Here is a 21,249-nt window from a genome sequence, read left to right on the forward strand (position 1 = left end):
CTTCCTTCGGATTTGCAATGGTTGAAATAGGGAGTTTGCCTTGGTCTTGAAATTGTCCTACGAACTCCGCTATCTGCCCAATTTGCTTCTCCAAGTTGTCCACCCTCTTGTATTGGATTTGCCTCTCTTTGTTTTGAGTTTGGACTTCCTGCGTCAAAGTAGTAAGTAATTGAAAAATCTTATCATTATCACTTGAATTACTTACATTGCTTTGGGCAGGTTGTGGTGGCTGCATAGGTGTTGTATAGAACTCCTCATATGGTTGCCAATATTCTCCTTGTTGAGCCTCCTCGACTTGGTTTTGTGAGCCCTGCACCGAATAAATTAATTCATTAAGAGCTTGATTATAATCTATTGACAAACCTTGGTTTGGTTGGGCATATTGTATATGAGGTTGTGGTGGATGCATAGACGTTGAATAGAACTCCTCATAGGGCTGCCAATATCCTTCTTGTTGAATATGTTGAGGTTCCCACCACATAGAGTTTGAATGATCACTCCAATCCGAATTGTAAGTATTGGAAAACACGTCGTTCCTTGATTGATTATGATCAAATGTACCAACTCTTTGCGCTTGGGACCTTTCCATAAGCTGTGACAAAAGAGAAGCACTATCAAGTGTCTTGCTTCTAAAATCAACGAAATAAAACTAAAAATATATACACAAACGAAAATAAAACAATCCAAGAGATTAGCAAAGTTGCTAATCCCCGGCAACGGCGCCAAAATTTGATGCGACAATTATACGCACACAAATTAAACCCTCTTTTTGTCAATTCTAGTAAGTATGTAAGTAGGGATCGTTCTGGACCGGGGATTAGGAGGGATTGTTAATCACTTGGATTTGACTCAAAAACGTAAAAACAAGTTTAAAACACTATACTAGACTCAAAGAATGCAAAACTAAAAATAAGAAAGATTAAGACTAAGACTTAAACAAAATATGGGGGGGGGGGAATTTAGGTTTGGACGAGATTAAACTAAAATGGATAGATTGCAAAGAAAACAAATTGTAAATATGAATTTGACGGAAATGAATGGATGGGAAGCTAGCTAAGGGGTTCATCTCCACACATGTTATACTTGCATACAAAACGATTTCTAATTGCTTTTCAATAAACCATGAATTCTCAACACCCCGGGTTAATTAGGTCCGCTTAAAATAACCGTCAAGTTTTCCTTAAGTTAATGAATTGGATGATTGCATACGACAACCCAAAGCATTCCCCACAAGTTCCCTACATGAATTGCATAATAGAGATACAAGCAAGAATCATTAAGTTCTTTGAAAACTATAAGTGTTGACGAGGCATTCGTTACCATGATTGCATGAAACTTATGCCAAGAATTTATTTAACGCGATTGTTTATAAGCAACCTCCACTACTTGTGAATATAAGTTCATAACTATTAGGTGAAACTCACTTATATTCTAGCGTCATATTCATGTATGGAAATTAAGCGTGCACTCTCAATAAACATACATAAATAGGTTATCAACCAAACAGTTAAACAAATTGAATTCACAACTTATGAAACGTAATTAGAAGTAATCAAATCATATCGCAAGCATAAACATGTATTTCAAATCCCCCCCTAGCCAAGGGGGAGTTTAGTTCCTCATACGTACAAGACAAAGAGAATTGAAATTAAACATTGTAATCGAGGAAAAGAAACACCTAAACATTCCAACAACTCAAACTTGAATTGTATGAACGTTTAGGCACTCTTCTCCTCCTCTTCGTTGTAGCATAAGGTCTAAGGGATGTTGTTGGTGTGTTGAATGGATTGGGGAATGTTTTAGAGGAATGGGGAGTGGTGGAAATGAAAGGGGGATGTTGGAAAATGGAAGGGAAGTGCACGGTTTTGGATTCTAAGGGGAAGATTGTGTTAGTTGTGGTGTGTTGTGTATGAAATGAGATGTGTTTTGGTAATGGGAATGCAATGGTTTTTATAGGAGGAATGGAGGTGCATATGGCTGTTTGTTTAGAATGCATGTGGCTTGTTAATGATGGAAAACAGCTAGGAAAGCATGTGAAAGCTGGAATTGCATGTGTGTGCACGGCAAGACTTGAAATGGGATGGGTAGCCACGGCAAAGGCTTGTGAATGCATGTGAGTGGCTGATTTGTGGTGCAATGATGAAGAGTTGCATGTGGGTTGATGGATTGTTTGATTGGGCTAGGGGTTTTGCATGGCTCAAAGGATTGTTTGATTGGGCTAGGCCCTTTGTTTTATGTCCTAAAAAGCATACAAGGCCTCAATTTCGTCCATCCTCTTTGCTCCATGATTAAGCTATCCAATCCATGCCCAAAAATGCTCCAAATAGCCTCAAAATGCACTTTCTTGCTCCCTTTGCCATGAGGACCTAAAAACAAACGAAAATAGCTTAAACTACTAAAACAACTATGAATTAACAACATAAATGCACGAAAACAAGCTAAGTAAGTCGCCTAAATATGCTCCTATCAGTCACATTCGTAACGCATCAAATTTTTGGCGCCGTTGCCGGGGATTAGCAAAGTTGCTAATCCCTTGTCTTGAGTCATGTTTAAATTGTTTAATTTTTGTTTTGTTTTAAATTTTGCACCGTGTGTGTGTGTTTTGTTTTTGTGCCGTGTATAGGCACCTTACTTTCTTACTTGTGCCGAGTCTATTAAGTTGGTTACTGACCTTGTTTGCTCTTCTGTGCAGGTACTAGTTTATGACCCATAGCTCACAACCTGTTCGTGAGCATATCTTCGACTTTGACGGCGATTTCGAGAGGACTTTGAGAAGAAAAAGGAAACTACAAGAGTTTAATCCTCCTAGTCCCGAACCTGAATTGGAAGAGCAAGAAGTTGAGGTTGAAGAGGAGGCCACGACAAGGTTTGAAGAGGAAGTACCAACCATGGCAGCGGACAATCGAACCATCAAGGAGCTTTCTGCCTCGGGTTTGGACAATGCAGCCCCTCTTTGCATCCAATACCCTAGGGCAGCCCCTGAGAAGACCGATGAATTTGAGTTGAAGTCCAGTTTGCTACATCATATACCCAAGTTCCATTGGTTATCAACGGAAGACCCCAATAAGCATTTAAAGGAGTTCGAAGAAGTATGCTCAAGTATGACACCGGTGAACGTGGACAGCAACATATTGAAGATGAAGGCTTTTCCTTTTTCTTTGTTGGAGAAGGCCAAGGATTGGTTGTATAAGTTCGCTCCTAGAACTGTCACATCATGGGAGAGTATGAAGCGAGCCTTCTTAGAGAAGTTCTTTCCGACATCACGAGTCATTCTTCTTCGCAAGAAGATTAATGGAATTTAGCAAAGCTAAGGTGAATCTTTTCCAACTTATTATGAACGTTTTAAAACTCTTGTTGCTTCATGTCCACATCACCAAATAAAGGAGGAGCTGCTTCTTCAATATTTTTACGAAGGTCTCTTACCACTTGAACGGCAAATGTTGGATGCATCCGCGGGAGGAACTCTAGTGGACAAGACACCCATGGATGCCAAAACTCTCATTGCTAATCGAGCACTCAACGCACAACAATATGAAGGTGTTGGGCAGAGAGACAACCCACGGCCACATCATGTAAATGAGGTAAGTTCTATTTCTGAGTTACAATCCCAAATCGCTAACCTTACGTCTATGTTATCTCAGTTTGTTGAAGGCCCCAAAATGCAAGGAACTACAATCTGTGGTGTATGCTCCATTCAAGGACACCAATCTGATCAATGCCTCAATTAATTGAGAATGAAGGGTGGGAATCTACCAATGCCGTGGGTTATGGGAATCAAAACCAACCAAGGGGCGATCCTTTCTCCAATACATACAATCAGGGATGGCGTGACCACCCCAATTTCAGATGGAGAGATGCGCCACAACCTGCCCAACAAAGTGGATTCCGACAACCCCCGTGCTTCTTTCCAAGGCCAATGACACCACAACCACCTTGTCAAGCACAATCATCCCCAACCAACTTAGGTACGTCTATGAATGACGATAAAACATATCAGTTACTAACCATAATGGCACAGGGAATGCAGAACCAAGCAAAGGAGGTTAATGAGCTAAAGAAGAAAATGGGCCAAATGGCCGAATTTTTGGGACAATTTTGTGAAAATGGTAAGTTACCAAGCACTACGGTGGTCAATCCCAAGGGTGGTTTCGAATCTGCAAAAACTATCACACTAAGAAGTGGAAAAGAAGTGGGAAGTAAAGCACATGAACCTGCCCAAAACAAGGAAGATGAGAAGATACAAATCGAAGAAGAAGAGCAAACCTACCCCACGACAAGGGTAGCACTACCCATGCCGCAGCCATCTAAGCATTCCCATCCGTCCACCTCAGGTAAGGTTGTCCCAAATGTTGTGATTTCGAACACTAATATGCCCAATATTCCTTTCCCTCGCAGATTTGCACAATCGAAGAAGGAAGAAAGCGAAAAGGACATTTTGGATACCTTTCGAAAAGTCCAAGTAAACATTCCTTTACTTGATGCTATTAAGCAAGTGCCCAGGTATGCAAAGTTTTTAAAAGAGTTATGCACAACTAGGAAAAGAATTTCAAACAAAGAAGTTGTGAAAGTAAGTGAAAATGTATCCGCGGTTTTGCAACGAAAGTTACCTCCAAAGTGTAAGGATCCAGGGAGCTTTTCTATCCCATGCATAATTGGAAACACTAGATTTGAACAATGCATGTTAGATTTAGGTGCTTCTATTAATGTCATGCCATATTCCATTTATGCATCTATGAACCTTGGTGAGTTAAAACAAGATGGCATTATAATTCAATTGGCCAATCGTTCTAACGCTTATCCCAAGGGAGTCCTTGAGGATGTTTTAGTGCAGGTCAATCATCTTATCTTTCTTGCAGATTTTTATGTCTTAGAAATGGAGGATTCGAGCCATGCTCCATCATTGCCAATCTTGCTAGGCCGTCCATTCATGAAAACAGCAAGAACAAAGATAGACGTGTTTACAGGAACATTAACCATGGAGTTTGATGGGGACATTATTCATTTTAATCTTTCTGAAACCATTAAATATCCAATTGAGGACCATTTTTGCTTTGCTATTGACATTGTTGATTCTTTGGCACAGGTACATTTCGATCAAATGAACGAAGATGCACTTGAGGTAGCCTTAGTGCACGGCATAGGAGCAAGAAATGAGGGTGGGGGAAACCTTGCAACCCACGGCATGCAATCTGACCATATTACCGTGCCCCCTTGTGGTGAAGTGTTTGAAATGGTCGCTGCCCTCGAGTCATTGCCCTCACAATCTGGTAAGTCTCCACTCTCAATTTTAGATTCGGTTTTGACTAACAAGTTACTTCCATCAATAGTGCAGCCACCCACACTTGAGTTAAAGCCATTACCTAGTCACTTGAAGCATGTTTTCTTGGGAGAAGATTAGACACTACCTGTCATCATATCTAGCTCACTCACGGCCTAAGAAGAAGACAAGTTGATAAGGGTGTTGAAAGAGCATAAATCTGCCATTGATGGACCTTGGCGGATATCAAAGGCATTAGTCCCACCACATGCATGCATCGCATCCTTTTGGAGGAGGGAGCTAAGCCATCTCGTGAATCTCAACGTCACCTTAATCCACCCATGTTGGAAGTAGTAAAAAAGGAGGTTATAAAATTGCTTGATTGTGGTGTTATATATCCTATTTCTGATAGCCGTTGGGTGTCACCCGTGCAGGTTGTTCCAAAGAAGTCCGGAGTCACGATGGTGAAGAATGAAGAACAAGAGCTTGTATCCACTCGTGTTGTGACCGGTTGGCGTGTTTGTATTGATTACAGGAAGTTAAATGCCATGACAAGGAAGGATCACTTTCCATTGCCATTCCTCGACCAAATGTTAGAAAGGTTAGCCGGTTATAAATTTTATTGCTCTCTTGATGGATATTCCGGATATAACCAAATTGTGATAACTCCGGAGGACCAAGAGAAGACAACTTTCACGTGCCCCTTTGGCACCTTTGCATATAGGCGCATGCCATTTGGTTTATGCAATGCCCCTGCGACATTTCAACGATGCATGGTGAGTATATTTTCTGATTATGTGGAGAAGATTATTGAGATATTCATGGATAACTTTAGCGTGTTTGGGAATTCATTCGATCATTGCTTGAATAATCTGACCTTAATTTTGAAACGTTGTGTTGAAACAAATCTTGTGCTTAATTGGGAAAAATGTCACTTCATGGTTAAGCAAGGTATTGTTCTAGGACATATTATTTCTGAAAAAGGCATTGAAGTGGATAAATCTAAGGTAGACCTTGTTCGTCACTTACCCTCTCCAACTTCGGTTAGAGAGGTTCGTTCGTTTCTTGGTCACGCAGGTTTTTATAGGCGTTTCATAAAGGATTTCTCCAAGATTGCACAGCCACTATGCCGATTGCTTCAAAAAGAGGTGGCTTTTGAGTTTAATGATGCATGCTCGACGGCATTCAAACACCTAAAGAAGGCTCTTACTTCGGCTCCCATTATCACACCTCCAGATTGGAGCCTTCCATTCGAGTTGATGTGCGATGCTTCAGACTATGTGATTGGTGCTATTTTGGGGCAGCGAAAGAACAAACAACCTCATGTTATTTATTATGCATCTAGGACACTAAATGATGCTCAATTAAATTACTCAACCACTGAAAAAGAATTACTTGTTGTGGTATTTGCATTAGATAAGTTCCGATCCTACTTACTTGGTACTAAAGTTATTATTTTTATTGATCATGCAGCTCTCAAGTATTTGCTCACGAAAAAAGAGGCCAAGCCTAGACTCATTCGATGGATGTTGCTTCTACAAGAGTTTTACATTGAGATTCGGGATAAGAAGGGCGTGGAGAATGTGGTGGCTGACCACCTAAGTCGAATGGTGCATGAGGAAGCATTGCCAATTTCTGAAACCTTCCCCGATGGACAATTAATGTCTATCTAGGTAAGTGAGCCTTGGTATGCAGATTTGGTGAACTTTTTGGTGTCTAAACATACCCCTAGCACACTTAATAGGAATCAACGTGATAAGCTTAAAAAGGATGCTAGGTTTTATGTTTGGGATGACCCATACCTCTGGAAATTTTGTCCCGATCAAATTGTACGACGTTGTGTGAATGAATCTGAGTTTCAATCTATTTTAACATTCTGTCATTCATATGCATGTGGGGGACATTTTGGCACTCAACGCACTGCCCGTAAAGTCTTAGAATGTGGGTTTTATTGGCCAACCATTTTTAGGGATGCTAGGACATTTTGCCTTACATGTGATCGTTGTCAACGAAGGGGTAGTATAAGTGTTAAGGATCAAATGCCACAAAACCCTATACTCTCTGTTGAAATATTTGATGTATGGGGAATTGATTTTATGGGTCCTTTTTCTTCATCACATGGTTTTCTACATATCTTGTTCGCGGTGGATTATGTTTCCAAATGGGTGGAAGCAAAAGCCACCCATACTAACGATTCCAAAGTGGTTGCAGATTTTGTGAAGTCTAACATTTTTGCTAGGTTCGGAATGCCTCGAGTCCTTATAAGTGATGGAGGTTCACATTTTTGTAATCGCACGATCGAGGCACTACTCAAGAAGTACAACGTTACACATAGGGTTTCGACACCCTATCATCCTCAAACAAGCGGGCAAGCCGAGGTGTCGAATCGGGAGATAAAACAGATTCTTGAGAAGACGGTTGGGCCAACAAGAAAAGATTGGAGCTTGAGGTTAGAGGATGCATTGTGGGCTTATAGGACCGCCTACAAAACGCCCGTAGGAATGTCCCCCTTTCGGCTTGTTTATGGCAAACCATGTCACTTACCTGTGGAGTTGGAACACAAGGCTCATTGGGCCGTAAGGAAGTTCAACATGGATGTAGATGAGGCGGGAATTCATCGTAAGCTTCAATTGAATGAACTTGAAGAGATACGGAATGAAGCTTACGAGAATGCTCGCATTTACAAGGAAAAGACAAAGGCCTTTCATGACAAGATGATTCGCACCAAGTCCTTCTCTGTTGGACAGAAAGTGTTGTTGTTTAATTCTCGTCTTCGTCTATTTCTGGGTAAGTTACGTTCACGTTGGATTGGACCCTTTGTTATTACTAATGTTTTTCCTCATGGTGCAGTCTAAGTTCGTAGTTTCAAAACAGGTCAAGAGTTCAAGGTGAATGGGCATCGATTGAAGCCTTACTACGAGAGCTTTGTAGAACATGATGTGGAGGAGAACACCCACTATGCCGTGGGTTCCCATGAAGGTTGATCAATGTGGCATCGTCCAACTGCAAGACATAAAAGAAAGCGCTACTTGAGAGGCACCCCATGCAATCAACAAAGGAAGAACTTGGGAATCGCTCCAAACTCAGATTTGCGTCCCTAAACCTTTTCCTTTGTTGCTTACTTTATGTTATGTGTGATATGTTTAATTGTGTGTTCCTTTGCTGTTTGTTTAGTCTAAAACATTGAGGACAATGTTTAGTTTAAGTGTGGGGGGTAACATTCTGTTTTGAGCTATTTTTGCATGAAATTCGTAGGGTATTACCACCTAACATGTCTAAACTTGTTTCCCACTGTTTTAAGTGTTTTTTAACATGTTTTGAAGTCTTTTTATGTGTTACTTTAAAAAAATCCGAAAAAAAACAGTTTGAAACAACTAAAAAGAGTCAGTTTGAGTCAGTTTTGTTTTTGTTTTTGTGTGTTTGTGTCTTAGGATACCTTCCAACACAATGATGAGGATTTGATTTTTATGTGCATGGCTGTGAAAGAGAGTTATAAACATGGATGTAAGTTTGATATATTCTTGGTTTATACTTGGTTATAGTTGTTGTTTATGAATTCATGTTTAATCCCAAAGAAAAAAAAAAAAAGTTTTTGTAATATGCTTGAAGGAAGGAACTTAGCATAACATTACAACCCTGAGAGACTTGAGCTTTAAACATTCTTTGGAGAGTATTAATCTGTGATTCTTGTTTTCAAACTTGTTGCATGATCTCATTATTCTTGCTTGGTTGCTAATTAGAAGGCGTTTCATCACTTAGTTCCAAATGCTAGAACTTGCATCCATTCCATTCAAAGCATGATATTGATTGCATAATATATATCAAGATGAAGTGTGTAGTGAAGCCATCAACTAAACAGCCAACCCATGCACTATATATTGTAGGTCATAACCCCCATCGAGCCATTGTTAGCCTTTGTTCTTTGTTTACCCATATCATCCCTACCTAGCCTAGATTAGGACCACCCATATCCTTGTTCTTGAAGCATAGTAAGCATGACTTAGAGGGAATCCTTTCGATTATGCAAAACAACAAGTGTGGGGGAATTTGTGTGTGTGTGTGTTGATATGCCACGAAAAGAAATAAGGCATGAGTGAAAATAAAAAGAAAAAAAAATTTGTGGAAAAATAAAAAGAAAAGAAAAAGTTGTGAAAAGAAAGAAAAAGAGTTGCAATAAGTGAAAATAAGATCACATGTTTGTGGTAGTTGAAGAAAGGGTCCACAACGTTGAATATGGCCCTAAGAGTTGTGTGAATTTTCCCCTTGTGTGTCTAATTGAGTTTCTGCAATCATAAGTGATTCTAAGTGTCAAATTTCATTACTTTGCTTGCTATTGCTTAAAGAACGTTTGTTATCCTTACCTTTCATTGTTAGCCAATCACCCTTAACCCGTTACAACCCTTATGCTTCAATCTTGATCATTATGTTTTCAATAATGTGGAGTTTGGAGTTGATGTAAGCATATGGTGTCCCTGGTTCTCGCATCTAATTAGTAGCATTCCTTTCATGAGATCATATTCATATACATTCCAGAGAAGTGCTTTCCTTGTTATAAACATATGTGAGTGTTTAGTTTCATATCTACATCAATCTTTTCACATGTACTTAGTGTAGGGTTTGTAATCAGAAATTCCGTGTGAAAATAAGAGAGTATCTTGTAAGGAATTAAGTGAATTCTCTAAGGCATGTTACTACATTCAAATGTTGTTTTAAATTGATTAAATGGGAACTAGTCATGTGCATTAAGAATCCCTGAGACCATTGTTGGAAGGTTTAGGTTTAGTTTTGTTTTTCCGTTTTGCTCAAGGACTAGCAAAAGCTAAGTGTGGGGGAATTTGATAGGAGCATATTTATGCGACTTAGTTTGCTTGTTTTCGTGCATTTATGCTATTAGTTCTTAGTTATTTTTGTTCTTTAAGCTTCTTTTGTGTGTTTTTAGGTTCATAAGACGTATTTGGCGAAAGGATGCATTTTGGAGCCTTTTGGAGCACTTTTGGGCACAAATTGGATAGCTTATGCTTGGAGCAAAAGGAATAGACGAAATTGAAGAGTTGATGTCGCAAGGATTCCTACTACGACAAGGATTCCAATTATGAGAAGGTTTCCAAATTGAAGGAGGTTTCCCACTCACATGAGGATTCCAATTATGAGAAGGTTTCCAAATTGAAGGAGGTTTCCCACTCACATGAGGATTCCTAATCACACAGGGATTCCTACTTGAAGTAGGAAAGTTAAGCCAAAGTTTCCTATTTTGGTTAACCTTTCCTAAATCAAGAACGCTCTAAGTTTTAGCAACTAAGATGGCTCCCGAGCACCCTTGGACAACAAACAAAGGTTCTTTGCAACTTTCCCTTCCTTGCCGTGCAAAGAAGGTTGTTTCCCTCTCTTTGTGTAAACTTCCCTATTTTCCATATGTGTTAGGACCTTTCCCTTATTCTAATACCTCTTGCTTTGTGCTTTACCTTTCCCTAAGCTATGTGCCGCACCCTTCCCTTGTGTTTCCTGATTTTAATCTCTTATTTCCTAGTTTAATTCACTTTCCTAGTTCTAAAACCTTCCCTAAAGTCCTAATTTCTGATTTCTTGCAAGGAATTGACTTTTCCTTCCTTCTTTTGCACCAATTTCCTTTCCTTGCTGTGCAAGGGGTTTAATTTCTAATTCCTTGCAAGGCAAGGACATTCCTTGTTTAAATTCGTGCATCCCCCTTTTCTGAATTTATTTGGACTTTATTCACTTACCTTTTCTATTTAGACTAGGAAATCTAAATCATAACTCAATTATGTATGTTATTAACTTCCCAAAACACATATATTCAGCCCTTGGCCGTGAAGGAAAATTTGTGAAAAACAAGTTCATTTGAGCAACATCAACAACATGCAATTAACAATTAAAAGGCGGAATCATGTTTATATGCACTCAAAAACAAAACTTAACCCATGAACTTCAAAGCCTAGTAGATAGGTGAACCAAGACTCAACTCAAAAACAAAGTGAGTTGAGAAATCAATACCTTTGTAGATTCCTCTTTGCATAAGCAAAGGCTAATCACCCAAAGAGAGGGCCTTCATTCCTTGCATCTTAGATCCATGGATTTGGATGGATGAAAAGGTTTCTCCAAGTTCCCAAAATTGAGAACCTCTAATGATTCATCACCAAGGCATAATGAAGAAGAAATGAGTGACCTTGGAGGAGTTTGATTGCTAGATGATCCCTCCAAGGTGGCCGAAATTTTAGAGAGAAAGGAGAGCTTGTGTTCTCATCCTTTCCCCAAAAAATAACCCTTAGTAAATTTTAGGCTATAAAGTCCTTTATATAGTCCCTTCAAATAAGTGACCTAATGGACCAAAAGCCCTATTCTTTTACACATGGCCGGCCTATAGGTTTATTGGGCTTTCAAGCCCTTTGTTTATTCAAGTTGTCATACAACTTGAGTTAATGGGCTTGACATTCAAATCCCATTGGGCCTTGCGGCCCAAAACTAACCCAAGGTCTTTAACGAACTTATTCGTTTGATTAATTAACATATTAATTAATCCTAGCCTTAGATAAATAATTAAACCATTTAATTATTCTTACTCATCTCCGTTGTTTCTTCAAACTCTACCTTACTCGGTGAACGATCCATTAGGTTCCTTTTAGCGAGGCAGTGGGCGATTAAAACTCTTTCTAATCGATTGTGAATTGAAACTTACTTTCAATTCTCCCGTTAGTGATAATACACTTTTAGGGCTTCCACAAACCATGGTTGACGCCTAGCAGCATGTCATGGTTACCCAAGCTAATCAGAAGAGGTGGAGAACCTATTCAGTTTTAGGATTACAAATGCAATACGGTCTTTCTCTAATACAATACTCTTGACCACATTGTTTGGTTTGATAGTTTATTCATGTCTACTATCCAATGTGAGTCTTGTGCTTATATGATTACCTTGAATGTGATTTGGAACACATTCCTAAATCTCATTCATACTTTGGCCAAAGATTCTTAATCATATCATAGAGTATTCTCCCTCAAACAGTTTAAAGGTTAGAGATCCCTTGTTGCGCATTCACTTGCCTCCATGGCTAAGTGGCTTAACCCCAACGATGCCATGGACACCCTCCTGATGGAGTGACTTTGACATAATCAAAGATTAAGGACCTAACCACAAGACAACTGTGATGCCTCAGGTCAAAAGACTAATTTGCATTATCCCAACCATGAGTTCTCATGTGACATGAATATGAGAACTCTTTGTTGATCGTGTTCAGTGAACTCATTCTCTATTGAGCACCTACGTACTTGTCTTGATGTCACACACACCAATGACTCGAGACTAGTCACTCTCCCTGAGAGAAGACATAGCACGTACTGATCTTAACGGACTGTCAATGCCCAATTGACAATCCTATGATCAGGAACGTTTAGGATGTGTCAACGAAAGAATGGTCTCATGAATCTAACTTCTTTAGATCGCATTCTTCCAATCACATATTCCTTGGACTTATCGTTTAAGCATATAACATTTATATGAGACGGCTCAAACAATAATCTTTGCCCTTTACATTTAAACTACATTAGTTTGAAATGTCCGTAAAGTATCATCATATGATTGGTTTTAGGGCACATTTCCAACAGGCCGAACCCTAGAGGAGGATTCAACACAGAAATACGTCCATTCACTCCCACACGCAGCAAAACACCCCAAAACACCATTCTGCAGCCCAAAAATACAACCAGCCGCTCCACCTTCTTCCACCACCTTTGCCGAGTCTTCCACCACCTTCCAACCATCAAACACTCATCCACACTCAACCTACACCCCTTGCCGTGCCTCTACACCCCCTAAAATCCATTCTACATCATCAAAACAGCCCAGAAAACATCACCATCCAATCTGCCGCAACAAGGGAAAGGAGACAGTTTCACGCAATTGTTTGGCTCTTCATTCTAAGTTGTTGAACAATTTTAGGTGTATTCTATCTTATATTTCAATGTCTAATTCATGTAATCTTTGTTTTGCTTTGAGTATGATTGGCTAATTTCGTTTTGGCTAAGGGTGTATTCGAAACCATGATTATATATGTGAAATAAGTTGATTACTTCTAGTTATCGTTGCATAAGTCGTGAATACAATTTGCTTAGCCGTTTGATTTAGAACTTATTCTTGTATGTTGATTGAGAGTGCACGCTTAATTTGCATGCTTGAATTTGGTGCTAGGATATAAATTTGTTTCACCTAATCGTTATGAAGTTATATTCGCAAGTAGTGAAGGTTGCTAGTCACGATCATGTTAAGTAGATTCCTGGCAAGAGTATCATGCTTTTCATAGTTACAAATGCCTTGTCGATGCTTATGATTTCCAAAGAACGTAATGATTCTAACTTGTGTCTTTATCATGTTGTTCATATAGAGAACTTGTTAGGAATAATTTGTTTGCGATGCATATTCATCCAATTCAATGATTCTAGGGAAATCTGAAGGTTAATTTAAGTGGACCTAATTAACTTGGAGTGTCGAGGTTCATAACTTATTAAATTGATAACTGGAAATTGATTTACGTTGCATATATTTCATGTGTGGAGAAGAACCCCTTAGCTATTCCATCATCCATTGATTCATCACAATTTGTTTTACAATCTGTTTTCTTTACAATCTGTCCATGTAATTTAATTTCGTCCAAACACAATCCCCCCATATTTTGTTAAGTCTTAGTCATTATAATCTGTCATATTTTGTGTTTTTAAGTATTTGGAGTCACAAACACCTTCAAATTCGTCCAAATCTGCCTAGTTTACATTATTGTTTTGTTTGTTTGATTTTCGTTGAAAACCAAATCTGCAATTGTCTTAGAGTGTCTAATTGGTTCAATTATGTTTTAGATTGTGTTTTTAAGAGTTTTGAGTCAAGTTAGAACCAATTTTCGTCCAAGTTTGTGTTTAGGCTCAAAACTGCCCAGTTTGTGTTTTTAGGCAGTTTTGAGTGAGTCTTGTGAACTTGTTTTGAGTTTTTTTTTTTAAGTGAGTTAAGTGTTTTAAAGGTTAGTTTTATTTATTTGAGTTAGTTTAAAGTGTTTAGCACCCCTAGTTAATCCCCGGTTAGAACGATCCCTACTTACATCATTACTACAATTGTCAGAAATAGGGTTTAATTTGTGTGTCACATTCGTAACACATCAGTAAAGATGGGAATATACATATAAGGCTTACAGGTTCCACTTCCTTGGGCGATGTAGGATGTTCCAGTCAAATAACCAAAAAACAAAATAAAATAATACCAAAAAATTGGCATAATCTCCCCTATAAAATTGGTATACCCAAAATCCGACCCCAAACTCCACCCCTCACCCTATACTTGACCCCAAACCCTGCACCAAACTCAAAATTAACACCAAAAACACATTAATGAAAAAAACTTAAAATTTAGGGAGAATATACCTTTTGGGAAGATTGAGAGTGAGTGAGAATGAGAGGGAGGAGTGAGTGTGAGAGAGTTAGAGCAGATAGTGAGAGAGCGTGAGTGAGAGTGAGAGTGAGAGATAGTGAAGAGAGAGAAGAGAGATTAAGTGAGAGAAGTTAGTTTAACAATATAAAGTATAAAAATAAATAAAAAAATAAGTAAATAAGGTTTAGGTGATGAAATATTGATATTCGTTGCGCAAACATTTTGAAAAATAATAAAAAATTATGAAAATAAATATATTTTAAATTTATAATATAAAATTAAATAAAAAAAGAAAATAAATTGGTTTAGGCGACAAAATATTTGGATTACGTCATGCAAAGATTTATAATGTGTTTTTCATCGTGCAAGGGGTTTTTTTTTACTAGTGATAATAAAATGATACTTGATGAATCCATATTAGACTATATATTTTATCGTAATCTTAGTATTAATTTATTGGTTATTTTGTGAGATTTTGGTACTTTGGATTATATTTTCAATGTAGGACATTGGACTTCCTCTGTAGCAAAAAGTGATCAAATGGATGAATTTTGGGATGATTCTAATTAGAGAATGTTCGTGAGTTTTGGATTTTTCTACCAAGCCGTTTGACCTTGGCAAAAAAAAAGAAGGCCCAGAGCGCAGTTTTCCAAGATTGATGTTTTTAGACGTTTTGAGTATCTTGAAGGTCAAGATGGCATATTTTGAGAAAGATTCTTTCTAAGGATTTGTTAGAGACGTCTCAAGCTTTTAAAAAGACCTTTTGGGACCAAATCAGAGTTGCTTTGGTCAATTAAAAGTCTGATTTTATGAGAAGTCCGAATTTCAGTTCAAATTGAAAACTTTTTTATTTCCTAGTTATCTTATTCTATTATGTTTCCTAGTTTTTAAAAGACATTTTCTAGGTAGGATTTTATTTTGTCGTAATATAAATAAGGCTTTTTAGCCATTTGGGAGAGCACGCACGCACTATTTTGGAGAATTTCAGACATTTTACCTACAAGGTGTTTTCTATCCATGTTCTTAATAATTTTTTGTTTTATGGTTGTTCATAACTAATTTTCGTTTGCTAGGGTGATACCTTGAGCCTTAGCATGAATATGTAGTTTTTATTTAATTACTTATGATATTATGTATGCATACTTTGAATTATTAGTCACTATGTTTAAACTATTTCTATATCTTAATGCTTGGCTACTATTAGGATGTTTAGATAAGTAATTGGATGCAATTCGGTCGGAATGCCACCGGAAGATTGAGTGTTGCTTCTTGTGATTGATAGTGGTAATTTCACTTAGGGTGAATGTCACGTCTTAAGAGTTGCATGGTTTTTCACAAAGTGTAATGAGTCATGCATGTTTATATTTGATCTGAATACCACAGACGGATTGCATATTTAATATATGTTCTAGCTTGAATGCCATAAGTAGAATATACATTAGCCAAACCTAACCTTCAAAGTTACATGGGTAATTCATAAGTAATTAGTAAATCTATATAGGATTGTAAAGCGGACGGCGTAGTCTAGCGAAGAAAAACCAGTGCCGAAACATAATCGAAAATGGTATTAAACCCATAATAAAAATGAAAAATAAATTAGAGTTTTTAAGAAAAACCCCTGAATGTTATTGCTCTTCTGCAGCAACTCTCTAGTTTTCTTGCTTGTTGTCCTTTTTGGTTCCTCGATGTCTTTTTATTTTCCTTTCTACGTTGAATCATCATCAGGTTCTTTTTCTCTTCTTAACATTTATTAACCCAGCAGCCCATCATTAATAAGTTAATGCCAAGCAAAACTCATTTTTCTTCTTGTCTTCCCACTTCTGCTTCATTTCCTTCTGTGTAACCGACAAAGGTTTTGAAACCCTTTTAATGACAACAGTAAAAGAGAGGTCCATTGAATTCCTTGCTGCCCACTTTGTATGATTAAACGCCTTCATTGTGCCTCTTGAGTTTACTCACTGCAGTCATAGCATCCTTGCATCTCGCCGTCTAACTTCCAGAAAATCTGGAAGTGGTCAAATTATGCAGCAATTGTGTATGTGTCAGTTTGATCATGGGAATAGAAGAGAAAGCAAAGCTTTCATTTTTCTTTTCTGTGCGATAAAAGGATGAGTGAGGATGTGAATCAAAGATCCCCATAATCTCAAAGGCAGCCTTCTTCTTCAAGTGGCCCCGTGCACTGCATAACATTTAAATAACATGAGGTAGCCTTTGAACTAAAAAAAAGGGCATCTTAATAAAACACTCATGGTACTGTCCTTTAACGTTAAAGACATTTTTACCTTGAAAAGTTACCCCAGGTATTATTCACTTACACCTTTATTTTGTCATTTTCATTAAAACTAAAGTTTTTGAGAATTTTTTGTTAGTTTTCCTAAAAACAAAAAAAAAAAAAAAGTACCCTGAAACCCAAAATAGAAAAAGAATATGTGATCTTAAATATGCCAAAAGCACACATAATCAATTTATTTAGACAAAATATTGAGAAAGAGTTATATTTGGCTCATTTAATTCAATAAAAAACTAATGAGATCAAATATAATTTCTGCAATGACCAGTCCCCGATTATTACGATTTTTTTAATTTTTAAATGTGAAATTACGAAAATGCAGTTTGAGGCAAAGCATTGACTTTTGTTGACTGTTGTGTCCTGTCATGTAAGGTTCATTTTCTTGGTGTATCCTCGTAGTACTCGTCGCCACGAATGCGTGGGCGCAAACGGATCGTGATTCGGAATTATAACGAAGGAGATATTAATCTTTAAAGCCGGAGGCATTTTAGTAAATTGGTTATTTTCTAGAATACTCCAGATTTTTGGAGTAAAATCTGGCGCAGCCACGTGTGTGGCCCAAATTTAAAGAAGAAAAGATGGGCGATGGAGATAGACTCTAAAGGAGAGAAAGGAGGGGGATGTGAAGCCAACCGGGAGAATAGAAAGATAATGAGTGACCAATGGAGAAAGAAGAAAGAAGGGGGAAAGAGAAGGGTGAGAAGCACGGGATCATGGATTCTTACCGGTTCTCTACGACCCGACCCGCGGAAACTATGAAACCTGATGGGTTTCGATGGTTTTCCAGCCAATTTCCGACAATTTGCGCTGAGTTATCACCTGGGAACTTCTCACCAGCCTTCCTTTTTCGATTTTCCACACAAATTAGACAGGATTTGGTCTTGGTTTCGTGAGAATGGCACCGGTGGCACCATGGTGTTCTTGGTGGCAATTCACCAATTTTTGAAGCAAAGTCCTTCAATCTCTACCACCATTAGACTCTCCTTGAAACCAGAAACAATGCCCAATCATTGGTTGCAGTGTTGGAGTTGATTTGAGGACGAATTAAGAATCACCTTTTATAGGGTTTTTGACGGATCGAAGGGAATTTGAGGTATGTCCTAGCCAAATTGGCCTTAGCACAGGCATGACACTTGTTCTACTCGTTGAGATCTTCATTCTTGTAAAATTTGGTAATCTTGTGAAAGAGTTGAATTTTCCGGCAAGTCGGGGCGGCCAATCGCCACCTGCGGCGGCACGTGTGGCGGCGCGTGGGTCAAGACATCCCCTGAACTTCCTAGGTTAAATTTGAATACTCTGATTTCATTGGTGAAGTTCGATTGACGAATTTCCGTCATTTGAACGTAGTTCCATGAAAGTCTGCCGCTCGATTATTATAGCAATCGATGATCCGACCGTTGGATCGTCACCAAACTTTGATACATTATAATACGTAATATTTGAGGATGTTAAAAACTTACGTATCGGGAATCCGACGTACAAATCTTCCCAATTAGGACATGTAAGTTATATATTCTATTGATAAGAATTCTAAGACATGATTTGATAATTGTTCTTGGCGTCGATTGTTCGTGACGTCTTGATGTTTGTGCTAGGACTTGTAGCGCGGACTCTAGGTGAGTGGGCTTTTGGTTTTCTATATATATACGTATGTATACTTTACGTTTTTCCCAGAAATTGTTTTAAATGAAATGTGATTGAAATGCCATGTCATACTTGCGTTATATTTTAGTATATGCATTAGTATAGCTTTGCATAATGTTGCATGATGCTGCGGAGCCCAGGTAAGGTGAGTACATTATGATGTTAGTGGTTGTGATGTATATGGTTATGCTTGGATGCATTTGGTACTCATTATCCTGCACCCCGGTGTTAGTGCTCCGCCCGAGGTCAGGGCCAGCCTTCACGTGATCGTTGACTTCCCACACTGTATGCTCACCTTGCATCCAAGGCAGGTGTCAACCTGTCGTACAGACTACATTAGGTGGTTCCGACTAGTAGGTGACTTGCGATACTTCGCACAACCTTCACGTGATCATAGCACTTGAGCGTATTACACCCAGCTTGTCGTACAGACCAGATTAGGTGGTTCCGAATCGTATGCAAGTTTAGAGCCGTACATGTCACATTAGGTGACTCTAGCTGGCATATCAGTTTACATTGATTTATTTCACCTGGCTTACTTATTTCATTGTTGAGATAATTGACATGGCATGTACTTGGTTTTCACTACTCTCGAGCATAATTTCTATATATGTATGTTTTATTATTTTTTGGGGAATTATACGGGTTTTACGGCGAGGGGTTATAATGTTTTCAAAAAGGTTTTTATTAAAAACTTTATTTTCAGGCCCACTCACCCTTGTTTTTGCGCCCCTCCAGGTTTTAGCTGCTGAAAGTCCGTATTGATGAGGATTTGTGGCGAATCTCAGTATAGGTGGCTACCTCTAAGGGTATGATCCTTACCCACACTACTGTACTTTGCCTATGCTCTGACGTTGCGTGTGAAATGGGATATTCCCGCTAGCAGTGCACTCTGACCCCTAGGCACTTTTAGGTTTAAATTTATTTACATTGCCCACATCATTATACTTTATGGCTTCGTCACCTTCCAGGTGTCGGCCAACACAGCTCAATTCGGAGTCCTAGTGGACATTCCAGGTTGGGGTGTGTCAATTTCCATCTCGTTAATCTAGCTAGAGAACACAAAATCATGCAATTCCTCTCATTAAAATTCAAGATGTTACAAGGATATGTAGTTTTAGGGATAACATAAGTAGTACAATTTGCGCTCATTAATGTTACTTTTTGGTTATTTTAGAGTTCGACACACAGATAGCCGAACCATTATTGAACTTCACAGCAATTGGCATAACCTTGTCTTCAAGTTATACAACCCAAGGCCGAGAGTGTTCCTTCCTCAACCAGAGTCGCTTGATTCAAAATTTAGCAACACATCTCACCACACTCACCATATTCAAAGATATTTTTCCCGCGGAGCTCGGGAGTTGAAATAAAGTAGAGGCAGGAAATAAAGGGAATTGTTATTGCCACTCCAAAAAGTCTCATTTTTCACTCCAAACTTTCTATAATTAGAAAGACAAATACAGTTGTGAGGAGTGTAGAATGAATTTTTAGAAGTGCTAATAACACTTCCCAAAATAAATTAATAGAAATTTTAAAGGCGAGGTTAGGGGGAAGAATTGGAACGAAGGGATGAGCATAGACTACGTCACTAGGAGGGATTTGTTTTCGCTAAAGACAACAATCATAAAAGATAAGAGGGAAATAGAAGAGATTTGTTCTTCTCCTCAATTTTGGATTCAATGTTGTGTAACATTCAATGTTACAAGTGTTTTAGCTATTCGATTCAATTAAGTTATCTATTTCTCGTGGTGTTTTGCCTCTGTTTTGTATTCTTACAAATCCAAGTCAATGAATCTATTCCGCAATTGAACTTTACACTACATTCATTGCTAATACATTGCTATTTTTGTTTACAAAACCACACTTTTGTTTTCTAACGTTTACCCCAAAAGAAGGAAAAGTAAAAACAAGTAGCATTCGGTGATAGGGAAAGAGGACCTACCATTTGCCCTCCACAACCCTAGGGTGGGTGCCATGGGCAGCCCCTTTTCCACTACTACCACCACCACCACTTATATAAGCCCTTAAAACTACCCATATATTTATGCATAGATATTAGAGGGTGAAAAGAGTCAAGTTCGGCATTTACATGAATATGAATGGAGGCAGCACTATCTCATGCACTATCATCGCCAATGACAAAAACCAAACTTCCATTCATGATACCAAAGACAAAGATTCAAGCTTCTAATGTGCATAACCAACCATATTATATAATTAATTTAAACATTTTCTTTTACCCTTTTGATTTTTCTAGAAGATATCAAATACAAAGATTCAAGCTTCTAATGTGCATAACCAACCATATTATATAATCAATCTTAACCTTTTCTTTTACCTTTTTTATTTTTCTAGAAGAACCAAATGCATATCCCCATTACAGAATTTTTTTTCTTGCTGATTAAACTATTCGTCTCAGTTCATTTCTTAATTGTGATGTATGCTGCAAGTGTGGCCAGTTAGCCATTTTTTCTGAATACACTAAAGTATACGGAAAGAAATTGACTAAAACGGACTTCAAATTTCAATTGCGGCAAAATTAAAATTCAATGATTGAACTAATCAAAATCAAATATTAACCATACATCATTGATATAGCAAGCAATTACCGAAGACATATTGACAAACTAAT

Source organism: the organism of the source record quoted next, unplaced genomic scaffold (assembly GCF_019419815.1).
Source record: "Pyrus x bretschneideri cultivar Hongxiangsu unplaced genomic scaffold, Pyrus_bretschneideri_v1 Contig78, whole genome shotgun sequence".
In the NCBI taxonomy this organism is placed as follows: Eukaryota; Viridiplantae; Streptophyta; class Magnoliopsida; order Rosales; family Rosaceae; genus Pyrus; species Pyrus x bretschneideri.